The following is a 17,203-nucleotide window of genomic DNA, read 5'->3' as shown; positions in this document are numbered from 1 at the left end:
TCATTATTAACAATAACATCTTCTTAGCATCTTCATGTAAAGTGCTGTGCTCTCTATTTTCGATTTCATATCTACCTTAGTAATAAGACTATTTCAGCTCAATCCTAATACAATTCTAACATTCATAGATACAGAGTTTGAGCTCTAACATCTTTCAGCTCCCAAAGCCAGTGCTTAAAACGATTATATTAATCATTAGATCTGTACTCATATATCTTAGATGAAGAAAGGCATGTCATTTAACATCCCTTCAGAGCTGCATGGGCTGTCTTGAAAGGGCATGTTATGATTATCACTTTGCCAGTGGTGCACGCATCAGGGTTGGCCTAAACCTCAGCTCTACCAAAACCAGCTGCCTGAGCATCCAGTCCTGAGAATATAACTGCTTGCCTGGTGCTTTCCAAAGCCATTCCCCACCCTCAAGACACTTAAGGGCAAAGAGTTGAGAGATTAAAAGATTTGAGAGTCCAGAGAGAATTCAGACATCCTGACTTCTGGCAGCTCCCCTTCCCCTGCTTTTCTACAGCCCAGATGGCCCTTAATCAGTGATGAGTGCTAGAAAATCACTTAGCATTATTGAAACTTCCCTACCACATTGTTTTCTCAGAGCAACATATATATTATCTCTGTAGCATATATTTGCATTGGGAATTTTCTGGATACAATTATGCTTTGCAACTAATAAAATGAGATGTAATTATAGTTGTACTGTTAGCAGTGCCACTTTACATTTAGGCTGATATGTTTGTGGCTGTCTGGAATTCCAAATCTGAGTGCTGTTGATTGCTGTCACCCACACATGTTATTTCTGGAGATGGTTCTGCTCAGGGTGAGAGCTATCTGGGGCAGTACAATCACCCTCCTTTGGGGGCCTCCCTGTCTCCTAGGGCTTGCACTTTTGACCTTCTTCTGAACAGCTTACAATGCATAATTCAACCCAAACAGGGGCCTCAGTTGCTGCCTCGAATCCAGGATCTAGTGGTCTGAATTTAAAGTCAGCTTTGTGTCAGCTGATTTAAATGAGGAACAGAGATTTATGTACGGGGGCCTTAACTTAAAATTTCAGAAAGAACCCACCAGACTTGGACAAAGAGCTCTACAGAACTTCTCTGCATTTTCTACAATAAGCATGTATTACTTTAAAAAAAAAAAACAGAAAAGTTATTTAATAAGTGTTATATAAAGTCAGAAAGGAAATAGGACTTTTCTTTTGAGATCTTGAAGACTTACCATAGGGTCCATGGATTCAGGGAGATTGTAAGGGAGTTCACTTCTAAAAACTCATCTTCCTAAAGTAGGTCTGACTGAAAGCTGTACCTAAAGACATGTGCACTTACTGCATGCAAATTATGCCTCAATATTTAAAAAGTAAGAATAAATTGACATAGAGTGTTCAGAAAATAATAAATAAAAGCTTCACCTTGGGTTTCTCTTGACTCTAACATCTTAGAAGCAGCAGGACGTATCCTCAGCAACCATTATATGCGTGTCTGTCGAGGAGGTGTCTAAGTCTTAAGAATATTCAAAGACTACCACATGACATCCTCTAGCAATGAGAATGATATCACTTTAGACACCAGCCAAGCAATGTGATCTCATGGCTGTCCATCAGATGAACAAGGGAGACCTAAGAGCTCAGTGCACACAGGTGAAGAGGAGGCCAGAAAATCTGCCTTGAAGCATGATCCTCTCAATGGCTAATGCGTGGAAATAACTGAGACATGTGAGGGAATCCAACCAGGGGAGGGAAAGACTTCACAGAGCAGCAAGTACGGGGACTGCCCAGCCTGAGGAATCCTAGGGACAGAACAGCTGGCTGGGCAGTTAGCACAGTAACCAGCAAGAACTGTGTGGCTTCTTAGTAAAGAAGCCAGAGGATGTGGGGCTGTGAGCCATGTGGCAGTGAAGTGCCTGGGGGCCAGGTTGTTGGAGGTGTGGAGTCCAGAGATTGAGTTCTGCAGCAGGGAAGCTCTGGAAAAGTTGCAAACAGGGACACAGTGTTGGAGAACAGTTTAATGGTTAGGAACATCAGCCCTGATCCCGGAGAGCCCATGACAGGGATTCCAGCTCTGCTATTCTGCTTCCCATTGCTGTGAGACCCAGGGCAAATCCAGCTCAGGTGTCTCCGTTTACTCCCCTCTAAACTAGGGTTCTAATAGTAGTTATCTCACTGAGTGTCATGAAAATTAAATAATTCAAGTAAAGCATTTATTACAGTGCATGGCACTGGATAAGAGGCCAGCTGCCAAAATTATAATTATTTTTTCCCCATTTTTTAAAGCAGAAGAAAATGTCAAATAGAAGCAAAAGATTTGTCTCAATCCCAGTTCAGGGAGAGAATTATAAAAATGAAGAGAGCTGAGGCTCAGAGGATAGGCTGAGCAGGGGTAGTGGCAAAACAGAATGTAAAGTGTTTTCTATGCTTTTCTTTCCCAGCATGCCATGGGAGTCAGTCAGCACTCTGCACCTTCACAGATGAGAACAAGTCTAAGAAGGGAGATTGTAGGCAAAGGAGATTCTAAGAACTCTAGGGGCTACTGACATCCAGAAGTAGATAAGACAGCTCATGTTGTGTTCACTTTGAATACTTAGCATGGCCAATTATGAATTCATTCAGTTATCTTTTCATGTATTTATTCATTCAGTAAGCATATGCTCAGCATCTACCACATGCAAAACACTGTGTGAAGTACCCAGGATACAAAGATTTTTAGAAGCACATGCACATAACTCCTGCTTTCTAGGAGAATGGGGGTGAGTCTGCCTAATAGGGGGTGAGTCAAGATAAGAATTTAAAAATTGACTCTGAGATATCATAATTTTAAGATACCAAGGATATGTTTCTCATTCATGCTTGCAGGGTGGGAGAAGGCAAAGGAGAGGGGATGGAGATCTGTTCCACATGGTGACTCAGGGACCAACACTGACAGATGCTTCACATCTCAACACTTTCCAAATCACTAGAGCAGTGGAAGAGAGAGCTGGAGGGCTTCATATGGATCCTTAACTGCTTGAATCTGAAAGTGACAGCATTGCTTCTGCTCTACCCATTGGCCAGTTATCGCATAGCCCTGCCTAGCTACAGAAGGCTAGGAAATGTGAGGAAACATGGAGATTCTTTGAGCCATAATCATCTCTAACATAAATAGGGAAGCAGAAAAGTAACACCCCTTAAATAGAACTTAAACACTGTCTGCTGCCTCAGGGGGACACAATAAATAAGCAATGCCCTAAAGAACTATGGAAAGAAGGAACAGAGGCCATAGAAAAGAGAAGAAGCCTCCTCAGGCTGACAGAGATCAGAACCAATCTCATTTCCCTTGAGCAAAACATCATAAAAGATGCTCTACCCAGTCAACTTTAGATCAACACTGAGCAGGCAAGGGTTCTCTTTATCACCAAATTGAAATCCTTACGCCAGAACATCACAGCACTTCTCAGCCAAGACCTTGCATATTACCTATTCCTGCTTATTGTGTAAAATTATGTACATTCTCCAAAAGCCCTAGGAAAATAATCCCGTTTCTATGTCAAATAACGCTCTTAACTTGCTATGTAAACAAGTCCCATGCTTTAGAGACAGTTAATACCCACCCTGCCTGCTTACCTCTCAGAAGAAAGTATGGCTAAAATGAGCCCACTAATGTCGAAAATACAAAATCTTATAAAAAACATGAGCTATAGTTGTTGATAACAAAATGTTTTGGTTTACATGAGCTGCGACTAAGAAAATAATGAAACCTTACTGAGGCAGGGAACGTTATTTCCACAGAGATACGTCCATCTTTTCTGGGGGTGGGGGGTTTAAAATAAACGTGACATAAAATTTATCATTTTAACCATTTCTGTGTGTGCAGTTCAGTGTCTTTAAGTTCATTACATTCACATTGTTGTGCAACTGTCACCCCTATCCATCTCCAGAATTTTTCATCATCCCAAACTGAAGTTCTACACTTGTTCATCAATAACTCCCCATTACCGCCTCCTCCAGTCCCTGGTAACCACTCTTCTACTTTCTACCTCTATGACTCTGACTATTCCCACCTTTTCTCTCTTTATCAACAAATATTTATTCAGCGCACACTGTGCCAGGCCCTGGAGATACATCTGTGGACCCAATAAACATGACCTTGCCCACACGGAGCTTATAACATTGCCTTTGCAGCTAGGAATGTGGACAAAAGCTTCAGTAAGGAGACTGCTGCAGCATTGCACGGGGCCAAACACGTGGCAACAGCCATATATTTTCAATCTTTTAATGTTTCAAGGAAAACAGAGTGCTAGTGACTCTTTTCCTACCTCTAAGATTGAGTCGTTGATAGGACCAGCATTAGGATATTTGCCTGACATGAAAACCCACGCTCCTTCCCCTATACAGTTCTGTGTCTCCAGGAAAGTAGGCGAATCTTAGCAGGTGATTTCTACATCTCTAAAAGGGGACGGGGGTGTTTGTGCAGGCCCATGGAATACATAATTCCAGGTAAATTCATCTTTGTCCTCCCCATGTCCCCAAATCATGTCATCTACTACTTCACCCACCTGTAGCCTAGCTTTGGAATAACTGACCACAGAACTATTTTATAGTCTCCTCTGATCACCTTGTTTCTGCTCCATAGACAAATAAATTTGTCATTAATTTATATAGGAGATGGAAGTGTCCGAAAGGATCACAGTTCAAAATAAGATAGCACATCCCCAGTTGAACAAATCCTATTCAGGAACATATTTCCCAGAGCTGTCTCCTAGCAGCCACTGAGAGGCTCTCATGAATTGGGCAGAGTTCCCATGTCCCAGTCCCAATTGCACTAGCAGTCACTGGACTTCTTGTTTTTTTGTTAGACATCCTTTGAAAACATTCAAGTCATTTTTCAATGAAACGAAACCAATATGTTCAATTCTGCTAATGTTTAGTGCCCGGAGGCAATAAGATATTGAATAGTATTCTTCTGATTCTGAAATGTCCCAGACTGGTTCCTCAAATACAGTCCTTATACTAGGAGATTCTGGAGGTTGAGCTAGTGGTATTTATTAGGTTGTTTTGTTTTGTTCCATTAACCATAAATCTGACCACAAGTAAATGTTTTCTAACAAGCACAAACCATATAAAAAAGACCTTCCTGACTATTAGGTTGTCCGGCACTGAAACAGATGCCCTCCCACAGCGGGACTAGCAGCAAGTCCACACAGGCCTCCTGGTGAATTCATTTCCACTGAGAAGCATACACACTTTCACTGCACTTACATGATACAAAGACAAAGTTTTAAGGGCAAAAACAAAACAATAATATTCAATCACAGAGAAACCTTAAACCATGTGTCATTAACCTTATTCCATAATTTCTTTTGAGTTATGCATCACTATTTCTTTATAGGTCATTCTTTAAAAGGGGTTAGCAATATTTTTCCCCTATGGGTGGTGGGAGCTGGAGAAATGTATACTTTCTTCTTTCATCTTTTCCCTTTTAGGTGTTTTAAAAATGTTCTACACTGGCCATGTATCATATTTATAAGCAGAAAAAGTAAAAATTATTTCTTTCATGAGAATAAGGCACATAGAAAAGAAAAATATTTTATTCAAAAGTAAAAGCGAGCAAGTAAGTTAGTTAACTCACTCTCTTTTTAGTTTTCTCATCTGATAGCAAGCCCATGTAATAACCAATAAAATTTATTAAATTCTTTTTTGTGAATTATGAAAATACATGGAATGCTTAGATGCAAAACAAAACCATCACAAACATTTCTAGAACAGTTGACATCAATTTCTCTCCTCTGGCAGATTTTAGCTAAAACTCCATTGATTATTAGCAAAAATAATTTTTTTAGATGAAAAAATGTCAAACCAAATGCAACTTTAATAATCTAGCATTTAAGGACAAATACTTCTTATCTTTTAAGAAGATTTTATAAGATCTTCTTATCTCTTACAGTACAAATATTGTTTCTGTTGAACACAAAGATGACGATAAACAGTGCAAACCCCTGCCTCAGCAGAGTTTTTGACCTCATGAATCACCACTAATTTGCACACAGAAACCCCCAAAGAAAGCGAAATCCAGTTGGAGAAGCACCTGCCTGCCCTTTTCCCCTCCCACTGCTGTGTGCTGCTGCTTTTTTGTTAACTCAGCTTCCTTAATGCCCTCAGTCTTCACCTGAGGACCACAGCTGCTCTCTGTCCTTGACCTCCCTGCCTCAGGAGAATCCTGCGAGTCCTTGAGGACCTCCTCCCTCTCCCAAGTGGAGGCCCCATATTCTTCCACAGCCTGTAAGGTCAAGGTTGGGAGATGGGGTGAGCTATCTTTGTTATTCGCCAACACTTCTTCCAGATTATTCCACCTCCAACTTTCTGGGGAAACCCTACTCTTTTTCATCCCCCTCATCTTTATCTGCATATGCCCCAGCCACTCCTCGCTTTCATTTAACATGATAGAACCAAACTTACTGTCTTCATCTCAACCTGCCAATGCCCCCACACTGTGGGAATCTCAAAACTCCATCCTAGCCTCTCGGTTCCTTCACATGACTGCAACTCAGGAGTTCAGAGGTTATAGTAATAAAAATGAAATCATATTTCAAAACAAAAATCAAAAGACTTGATGATGCATCCATTGCAGGCTGAATGAAACTGAACAAATCAAGCTGTCTCCATCTACTTCAGGATTCTGTAGTCCATGAGTGGTGGAATATAAAGCTTAAGGTGACATGTGAGCTATGAGATGTTTTTAGTTACTTGCTTAAAAGTTATTTAGCCTGTCATATTCATTTAATATATCCTATGAACTGTGCATGATTTTTAGGATACAACTAGTGCTTACTGAACAGATTAATGAATTTAAATTCCCTTTTATTGCCTCAGGTCACTTTTTGGAAGGTAGGGAATATATAGAAATAGTATGTAGATAGACATATAAATATAGATATATGTATGGATTCCTACTGATGTGGAAGGATTGCTTGAGCCCATGAGGTTGAGACTGCAGTAAGCCATGATTGCACCACCGTATTCCAGCCTGGGCAACAGAGCAAGACCCTCTCTCAAAAAAAAAAAAAAAAACTTAGAAACAAATGTTCATAGCAGCATTATATATAATAGCCAGAAAGTATAAATAGCTTAAATGGTCATCAACTGATACATAGATAATAAAATGTGGTATATCTAGACAATGAAATATTAAGTGGCCATAAAAAGGAATGAACTACTGATACATTCTACAACACGGATGAACCCTGAAAGCATTATGCTGAATAGGGAAAAAAAGCCAGTCACAAAAGACCATATAGTGTATTATTTATTTTGTATGAAATATCTAGAATAAGCAAACCTATAAAAATAGAAAGTAGACTAGTGGTTGGAGGAGGGGGTGTTGAGGGGTGGTGATGGCTAAAGGATGCAGGGTTTCTTTGGAAACTAATTAAAATGTTTTAAAATTGATTGTGGTAATGATTATACAACTCTGTGAATATACTAAAAACCATTAAATTATACACCTTAAATAAGTGAATCATTTGGTATGTGATTTATATCTCAACAAAAATGTTACAAAATATATTGTCATTGAAGTAGCACACTTGTATAAACTTACTTATTTAGAGAAAAGGAGCAAAACAAAATGCGGGTACCATTTTCAGTGGTGAGATGTAGGGCATATTTACACCAAATGACTGCTTCTCAGGAAATCAATCAGGAAAGCGATGTAGACAGCACTGATCAAAGGTAATTGAATACCGCCAATGTTTTCTTTTGCCTTGACTTAGGATAAGTTATTGTGCTAAAGTCTGAATTAAATAGCAATATCATTGTCTATAATTTTACTAAATTTTGGCTCACATACTTTGTCCAAAGGTAACCGAGAATGTCAAGGCAAGAAAAATGTGGCTGGTCTAATTTAGAAAATACTGAGATAAGGATTATTTTCTTAGGAGGAAAGTTAAAGTAAAAAATACCCCAGTTCATCTTTCTGAGATTCCATTCAAACTCCATGCTCTCATCTGTAGATTATGGAAGAGGGCATTTAACTAGATACCCTTAAGCTTCTCTTTACTTCCAAAATTCTATAACTATGGCACATAATTAAACCAAGGAATATGTATCAGAACTGTGGTGAAATCTATCAGGGTTACAGGGGAAATATCAATATTTGCCAGGAGCTCAGATAGAAACTTCATCTGGATTGGAAAAGCTTGGAACGTTGGAGAATCTCATCTAAGAGCTCATGCTCTACACTGACTCTTTTACCTGAAATAGATAAGATGGGAAAAATTCAATTCAGCATAATTGCTTATCCTACCATCTGCAATACCAACTAATGATCAGGATGTGTTTTAAGCCTGAATTGTTTCAGTCACTATGTGAAGAGAAACAATCACAAAAAGATTCTGAAATCATCTGAACTGTTCAGGCCTAGGAATTGGGATTGGCTGATTTCTTTCAAATATTATTGTTTTCTAATGGAGTGGGTCTCAGAAAGGAATTTTTCAAGCCAAAGTAATACATACTTCTTACCCCTTGATACATCCAGACAAGATGGGGTATTCAAAATAGGAAAAAGACTTTGGGACAACAATGGAATGTGAATTGGCTTCTTAGCTCTGCAACTGGGAAGCAAAATTCCAAGTACTGGAAACCCAAAGATGTGGTAGCCCACTGGGGAAACATAGCTCTGAAACAGAAGAAGCTAGGAAAGAAACAATAATAAAAAAATTGATGAGTTACCCAGGAATTGGAAATATTGAACAGTGAATAGAAATTGAGAAAATTTAAATTGAGGTGGAAGAAAAATGTATCCTATCATTCTTTCAAAAATATTTTTTTGAAAGACTGAGGCTATCTGGATAGGGCACTAAAAATGCTAACACATTTAAAGCTTAGTGTTGGAGGGTCACTCTGTCATCCTTAATCCCCATGAGCTAGTCTCTGCCTTTATCCCCTAAGTAATGAACAAACCAGTCTTAGAAGATGAAATGGGCTGGGTTCACTTAGATTGGCTCAGATAGTTTTCCCTCTAGATTATAGCTGGCTTTTAGGAAGGAGGCATATAAAAATTAGGCTTCCCATTTCAATCCATAAATCTAGTGTTACTTCAATGTAAATAGGCCTGGACATCAACTTTATGTGCTCTTCAGCCCCATTCCAGCTAAATTTGTAAAGTCTTTCTGTATGGGGGCAACAAAGTACCCAATTTCATGCTTAAAAATTACTTTCAGTATGGAAAAAGAAGTAAGACTGAAAGTACCACTACACAAATTGTACTGTTGTTGAACAGGGAAAGGAAATGTGATAAGGAAGGGCAGGAGAAATCCAGTTGCCTGTTGTTTTAACAAAATGTCAGGCCTTTTTCAAGATTTCTAAACTGTTCTTTGCTAAGATTTGATTCATGGCATAGGACTTGTAACCAGAATGAGGATTATAAGAGAATATCATGACTCATTCAAGAAATCTATGTTCAAGGCAATACATTAAATAGAAGCCCATCAAAGTATGCAGACTCTTCAGTCTGAGTTTCCAGAAACTTCTGCAAATGGGAAAAACAGTTCAGAAATTTTTTCAAATGGCAACGTGAATTTCTTGGAAGCAAAATTAGTACCCAGTCCTACAGTCTCCTTATGAGGGCAATTATGTTATACCTGCTTGATTTAAATTTTATGTAGTGAGTAGAATTTATGGCAAAGGTACTGCAAAGGAATTCCAAATTCAATGAATTTAAAGAAGAGGAAAGAAAGAAAATCATTATGTGGTTCAAAAAATAATGAAAAGCTCTCATACCCAAAGTAAAATTGTATATTTCTGTTTACAAACATACCATTAAAATGCATACCCTAAAAAACACTAAAAGGAAATCTGCTAAGGTCACGAAAGAACAGGACTCATTGATAGCCATTGGTGCCTTAAGGAAAAGAGAGCTTCTGTTAGGTCCTACTAAGTGTCAGCTACATTCCATATATCATATGGCTCGATCCTCCCAACACTGAGACCTATGCACAGCTGAGGACACCAAAGCACAAAGAGGCCAAGCACTTTGTCCAAGATCAACACAGCTGATAAACTGAGCCAGACTTTGAGCATGAATCGATACAGCTACAACATCCAGGCCATTAAATCACTCTCCAAGAGGCAGTCTGTGCTTTTCTAAATTGAAAAGAATTTTCTCAGTAGTCTTCCTTCTTTGCTTCCTATTTTTTTCTGAAAGAGGCTGCCTCACCTGAGGTAGAAATGAATTTAAGTTCATTTCCATCCCCTAGACTAAAATAAACTCTGTAATATCCACAAATTCTTATCAGAAATATAGCATAGGGAGAGAAGCAGACATGCCCACCACAAGCTTTCCTTTTGACTCAAGGTATTCAACGGTGTTCCTGAAAAAGGAGAATGCATTGAACAAAAGCTCTTTGAGATTCGTTTCTTGAAAAAAAAATACAGCTTCATTAAAAATAATATCTAACTATGCTTTTTAAAGTTTTTGTTTTCTCCCAGTTTTATGTGTTTAATCTTGAAAACAACCCAAGAGGTAGAACGAGTACTCATCCTAGGTATTTGAGTTGTATGTAGCATTATATTCATTGCTACATACAATTACTTTTAATGGCAAAAACCACAATTACTTTTGCACCAAACTAATATTATTACATGGGCAAGTAAGGTCTCTTGAGACAAATGTTAATATTAACTGGCATATTAACTGCTTGGATACAAATGGATTACACCAAATACTCGAAGTTAGTTATTTAACATACAAGGGACTCTTAGTTCACCATTTCCAGTGTGGGATAGCCACTGAGCCAGTTGGCATTCCTTCCCTAAAAATCGACTCTTTTTATTTGTTTTCCATTTTTAAATCTTAACACTATTTTTCTTTGAAGTTCCACTGAGTATAAAAAACAGTGCTGGCCGGGCATGGTGGCTCACGTCTGTAATCCCAACACTTTGGAAGGCAGAGGCAGACGGATTGCCTGACGTCAAGAGTTCTAGACCAGTCTGGCCAACATGGTGAAACCCAGTCTCTACTAAAAACACAAAAAAAATTAACCAGGTTTGGTGGCATGTGCCTGTAATCCCAGCTATTTGGGAGGCTAAGACAGAGAAATTGCTTGAACCAGGGAGGTGGAGGTTGCAGTGAGCTGAGATCACACCACTGCACCCCAGCCTGGGTGACAGAGCGAGTCTCCTTCTCGAAAAACAAAACAAAACAAAACAAAAAACAGTACTAGACATCACGGAGGCTAAAACACAAAGAATCCCACAAGAATCAAAGTTGGAAAAAGAAAAAAAAATGCATAACCACTAAAAATAATCTACAAAAATTCACATAGTAGTAGACATTAATCCTTGGCTGCGCAGAGGAGTCACTCTATGAGCCCTAAAAATATGAATAACTGGGTCATGGCGCCAGAGATTTTGATTTCACTGGGCTGGGATGGAGCCTGAGCTTTGGTATTTTTTAGAAGCTCCCCAGGTGATTCTATTGTACAGCTGAGGTTGAGAAGCACGGCCTATAAGAGCAATGGAGAGACACAAGGTACATGGATGGCTAAGAGTGTCAATGAAATGGCTGTTCAGGACACTGTAGGGATCTTCTTCCCTCCCTCCCTCCCTTCCTCTCTCATATGAATTGACCCCTTGAGTTAAGTAGCATTTGAAACGGATCATGAAGAATAGGAGTTTTGAAGTATTGGGGATGGAGAACAGACAAAGTGCATCAGAGGAGAAGAAAATGCCATAAACCAAAACAAGGAGCATTTCAGGGATTTTAAGTTTGAATGGAGGAGGGTCTTGTGGGACATGAAGCGGGAGAACGGGCTAGAACTGCGTGTCAGGGCCCACAGGCAGAGAGTCTGAAGGCAGCTAGGTTTGAAGCTGATTTCAGAAGCAATGAGAAACTACTTCTAATTTCTGAGCCAGGAAAGAATGTGATCAAAATAACTATCACTCTGCAACAGGAAATGTAGGGAAATTCTTGTAGAGAATGTGACGCCTGGATTGTAGAGGGGAGCCTGGGGAGAGAGAGGCCAGGTAGCAAGTGATAGAGATGAGGAAGGCCAAGTCAGAGGCAGTGTACCAGGACCACGGCAGTGTGGGGGCAAAGGACACATCCCAGGCACACTGTGATGGAGGAAATGACAGGACTTAATTGGATCATAGGAGACAAGGAGAGAAGGGATCAAAGGTGGCCCTAAGAATTAGCCCTTGGTGACATAATTAACAGAAATGGGAACTCAGGAGGAAGAAGCAGGTTTTAGAGGACAGATGATGAATTCCATTTTAGATACATTTTGCCTCAGCTGCTGTCATGTCAGCAATTTGGAAACGTCCAGTGACAAGTCTGAAATTAGGAGTTGGAGCACAGCAGAGTATTTTAAGGTAGAAGTAGGGAATTGGGTCTCGTGTTGTCATAATAGTGGATCATTAGAGAAAGTCCTAAGTAAGTTATCTGAGGGACATAAGAAAGAGCCTCTGGATATGCTTGAAGGGGCTTATGAAGGACACAGGGAACAGTCCAGCACAGAAAGAGACAAGGACAGGCTGCATTTATAGGACTCAATAAGAAAAAGATTCCAACAGCATGGGATAATCTACAATGGTAAATGTTGCATACAATAAGCACATGTGAAGGCAAGAAAAAAATACCTGTGTATGTGCACTCACAGGTCATTGGAGACCAAACACAGAGAAGAGTGAGTGCAGCATCCACAGCGTGTCATGTCAGAGCAGACAAGAAGTTGAAGGTGGGAGGTAAGAAGTGGAGACAAAAGGTGGAGTCTTCTGGTTCAAAAGATTTGCAAGAGGAATATCTTCAGGCAGCTGGAAACAGTTTTAGGATCACCTGAAATCAAGGTAAAGGAGGATCGTGAATGCATACATGTAGTGATTAAACAGAGGAGACTTTATATGCCAGAGAGGAAGAGGGGACCGGGGATAATGAAGGAGATCATTGAGAAAGTAAATAAAAGGCAACCAAGGGGAAGAAGGTAAGATTGCCCCCAGACAAAAGAACAGATCTGCTTTTTCTTGAAAACAGGAGAGAGAGGATTAATAAAAGGACAGCTTAGAAAAGATGAAAAGGCAAATGAAGAAGCTAAAAGCCTGATGAATTAGATTTTCTTAGTGAAGCAGAAAACAAAGGTACCTCCAAAAGGTGGGGGAAATGACATGGTCCAGTGGAAGGGACAAAACCATCGCAATAGGCAGGTCGGGAGTACAGGCTGTGTGCTGCTGAACTGAGCCTTTTATGGACTCATTATTGCCTGGATAGATCACTTGAAGTAGTCAAGGAACCTATACGGCACTAGCCTCAAAATTATATCTCTATAAGTGCTACCACCCAGAAGTAATCTGAGTTTACAAGCCCTCTTTGTGGCATGATTCCCCCCTACAGATCTTCAACCAGTAACTCACACCTTCAAATTAGGGCATCAGAATTTCTTCAAAAGGATGCAAACGTCAGCCTACCCCAGTTTAACTCACTCTTCCCAGTTGGGCTTCACTGCTATTGTGTTCACTTGCAAGTCTCCCGTGGCCCAAGCAGACAGATTCTCAACTCAACCTGTGTCCTAGAACAGGTCACATATTATCCACCTCCTCAACTGGAAAATGAAGGGCAATGAGAATGCCGCACTGCCTCCAGGACAAAGGGTTTGTGAGGATTAAACAACAAATGGCTGAGCAATTTGCAGTTATGAAGCTGTAGAAAAGCTTAGTGATCATCTCTGCCTGGCTGGGCACAGCACAGTTCAGCAAACACAAAGGCCACATTCAGACCTTCCCAGGTGCCAAAGACCCGCAGAGAGCTGGCCAAATGAAGCAGAATCAGAAAACAAAAGAATCCCTCAACAAAACAAGGCAAGAGGAAAGAAAGTGCACAGAGGAAAGGGATTGGGAGGTTAGAGGGTCATGGAGTTTTCGGCCTCTGAAATTCTCCTGGACAAAGGAGTCATTTCATGTTTCTCTTTGGGTTACAATATGTGAGTGCATTTATCACAGACTGCACACTGACCCTGCAGCCATCTAGGAAATCTATCTGATGGACAGGGAGAGGTGTCTGATATGCACTGGCACCCCTTCTTTCCAATAAAACCAGCTGTTGCACCATTTCAAGGCTTCTACAAGGAATCTCACTTGTGGGACACTGTTCTCCAGAAGAGAAGCAAGCAGAGCAACACCTCAAAGCATTTGGGGGTACACTTCTTTTCCTTTTTTTACTCAGCCAGAGACTGATTCGATATTACCTTTTTCATGAATATTAAAGTTTTTAGTATTAGATAATAGTTTGAGCAAAACTTTTTTAAAGCCCACTGAATGTGGAAAGTTGCCACACTTGTCCTCTTTATCAAGATCCTATGGTGGTCTGTAATGAATATCACGGAGGCATTCTAAAGAAATACACTCCTTGCAGGTGGGTGAGTCACACTTGAGTTTGTAGTGTAACCCAGGGCTTCCCACGGTCCCACGCGGCTTGAGAACCGTAGAAGAGCACTTTGACACTGTATGGCCAGGTGGGCTGAATGAGTGATCCTCATCCACTAGACAGGAATTACCTTCAAGCTCCTAGCCCCAAGGTGCCTGAGTCTCCAAGAGAGCAGACACGGTGGTAGTGGTGCCCTGTTCAGAGCTGAGCCGTTGTCTGACCAGCCCAGTCCTGTGCTCCAACTGCTTTCTCCATCACACAGTGCTGGGGTCACTGGGTTTCAGTGCCACTGCTGTGGGATTACTGAGGTCCCACGTCCTGTGCTGACCTGCTCATGGCCACAAGGAACCCCAGGCCCTCAGCCCTCTCTGCACTGCGAGTCTCAGGCATTGGTCTCCAACTTGTGGTGGCCATTATTGCCTCTCTCCTGCTAACATCTCAGGGCAGCAGCTTCGCTCTTAATGTCCTTTTTGTTCAGAAGAGTCGAGGGCACTCACGGCAGCAGGGTTGGGGGCTCTCGTGGCATTATTATTTTGCCTCTTCCTCACATACAATCCTCTTACACAGAACACACGGGTGTGGGCAGGAGGGCACACTTCTCTCTCAGATCCCCTGTGCCGTCCTGACATCGGGTTGCAGGCTTGGTCTTCCCCATCCTTTCCAACTCCTTGTTCACTAAGCATAACTTTCTCCCAGGGACCCTGTTCCTAATTTCCCTCAAACCAGGTTCTCATGGTGTAAGCGTCTGTTTTAGAGATAGTCAGATGCATCAGAATAGGTGTGAACATCAGTTGTGGATGAGATTTAAACTCTTTTTTAAGGGAACTCAGGCATGAAGTTTGCCCTCTTAGGCATGTTAAAAGAAAACCCTTAGATAAATTAAATTTGGAGGGTCTTGTTTTGTTTTGTGACACAGTTTCACTCTGTTGCCCAGGCTGGAGTGCAGTGGCGTGATCTTGGCTCACAGCAACCTCTGCCTCCCAGGTTCAAGTGATTCTTGTGCATCAGCCTCCCAGGTAGCTAGGATTACAGGCATGAGCCACCACGCCCTGCTAATTTTTCTATTTTTAGTAGAGATGGGGTTTCCCCATGTTTGCCAGACTGGTCTGGAACTCCTGACCTCAAGTGATCTGCTCAACTTGGCCTGCCCAAGTGCTAGGATTATAGGGGTGAGCCACTGCACCCAACTCAATTTGGAGTTTAATTGAGCAAAGAACAACTTGCGAATCAAACAGCCCCTGAACTAGAATAGATTCCGAGAGACTCCAGTGATGCCAAATGATAAAAGAAGGTTTATAAACAGAAAAAGGAAAGTGATGTACAAAAATGGAAGGGAGGCAGAGAAACAGCTGAATTGGTTTCAGCTCCATGTTTGCCTTATTTGAACATGGTTTGAACAGTTGGCCACCTTTGATTGGCAAAACCTCAGTGATTGGCGAAAGAGTAGGTTATGGTCTATTTACATATCTAGTTAGGTTACAGTTCACTATGTACAGGGAAACTTGAGGCTGAACTTAAAATATATAAGGAGGCAGCTTTAGGCTGGACTTAATTTAACAGGCAGGTCCCATAACAACGACTCCAGCCTGGATTCACTCCTCAATGTCTAGCTTACCTGTGAAAAGTTCACATCCTTGTCATTCTTCCCAGTGAGAGGACAGCCCCTGCAGCTGCCACTCCTTTGCCAGAGCCATGCAGCTCCCAGAAAATATAAGCTCCACTCCAGTGCATGGAGGTGAGCTGACAAGCTTCTTCTGTGGCTCAGCAAACATCCAGATGTGAAGGAGAATGAGATTCTCTCTCTTTTTTAAGACTATGCCAAATCTCTATGAGCAGTTATCTTGAAGTGGTACTGCCCACCTCCCTGGCTGTGTGTGCATCCACGCACACACACAGACACACACACACACATGCACAAATATACTCACACACACAGCCACTACCTCCTGGGCTGACACAACCCTTCTACCTCTAACTGTTGACCTTGATGGCTTTCTCTTTCTCCAACACATCTTCCAAAGGTCTAACCTTATTTTGGATAGCTTGAAGGTAGGAGCCAGGGTTGAGAGTTTTGTGACCGACTCTACTATCCTCTTAATAAATTCAGCAGGAAGGCCACTAATCCGCCTGACCCTGAAATGTAGGAGGCAGCTATTGCTTTGTAATCAGCTTTAGGGCATCAGTTAAAAATAGGACAACAGGTAAATTAGTTCAACCATTGTGGAAGACAGTGTGGCGATTCCTCAAGGACCTAGAAATAGAAATTCCATTTGACCCAGCAATCCCATTACTGGGTATACATCCAAAGGATTATAAATCATTCTACTATAAGGACACATGCACACGAATGTTCGTTGCAGCATTGTTTACAATAGCAAAGACCTGGAACCAACCCAAATGCCCATCGATGATAGACTGGACAGGGAAAATGTGGCACATATACACCATGGAATATTATGCAGCCATCAAAAATGATGAGTTTGTGTCCTTTGTAGGGACATGGATAAACCTGGAAACCATCATTCTCAGCAAACTGACAGAAGAGCAGAAGATCAAACACCGCATGTTCTCACTCATAGGTGGGTGTTGAACAATGAGAACACATGGACACAGGGAGGGGAGCACTACACACTGGGGTCAGTTGGGGGGAAATAGGGGAGGGATGGTGGGGGGTGGAGAGCTGGGGAGAGATAGCAAGGGGAGAGATGCCAGATGTAGGTGATGGGGAGGAAGGCAGCAAATCACACTGCCACGTGTGTACCTATGCAACAATCTTGCATGTTCTTCACATGTACCCCAAAACCTAA

The 17,203-nt window shown here is 41.2% G+C and overlaps 1 long non-coding RNA gene across 1 annotated transcript in view; it reads right to left on the bottom strand.

The window, feature by feature from the left end:
• The window catches only part of LOC119467003, a 123,925-nt gene extending 108,544 nt beyond the window's left edge, over positions 1–15,381 (bottom strand). The window contains exon 1 of the long non-coding RNA XR_005195517.1: positions 12,620–15,381. This is a non-coding gene — a long non-coding RNA (uncharacterized LOC119467003). The remainder of the gene's footprint in view (positions 1–12,619) is intronic.
• Between the last annotated feature and the right edge of the window lie 1,822 nt (positions 15,382–17,203).

This window comes from Cebus imitator, unplaced genomic scaffold (genome assembly GCF_001604975.1).
Source record: "Cebus imitator isolate Cc_AM_T3 unplaced genomic scaffold, Cebus_imitator-1.0 Scaffold251, whole genome shotgun sequence".
NCBI lineage: Eukaryota > Metazoa > Chordata > Mammalia > Primates > Cebidae > Cebus > Cebus imitator.
The sequence above is the reverse complement of the archived record's forward strand: the minus strand, read 5'-3'. Positions and strand labels throughout refer to the sequence as shown.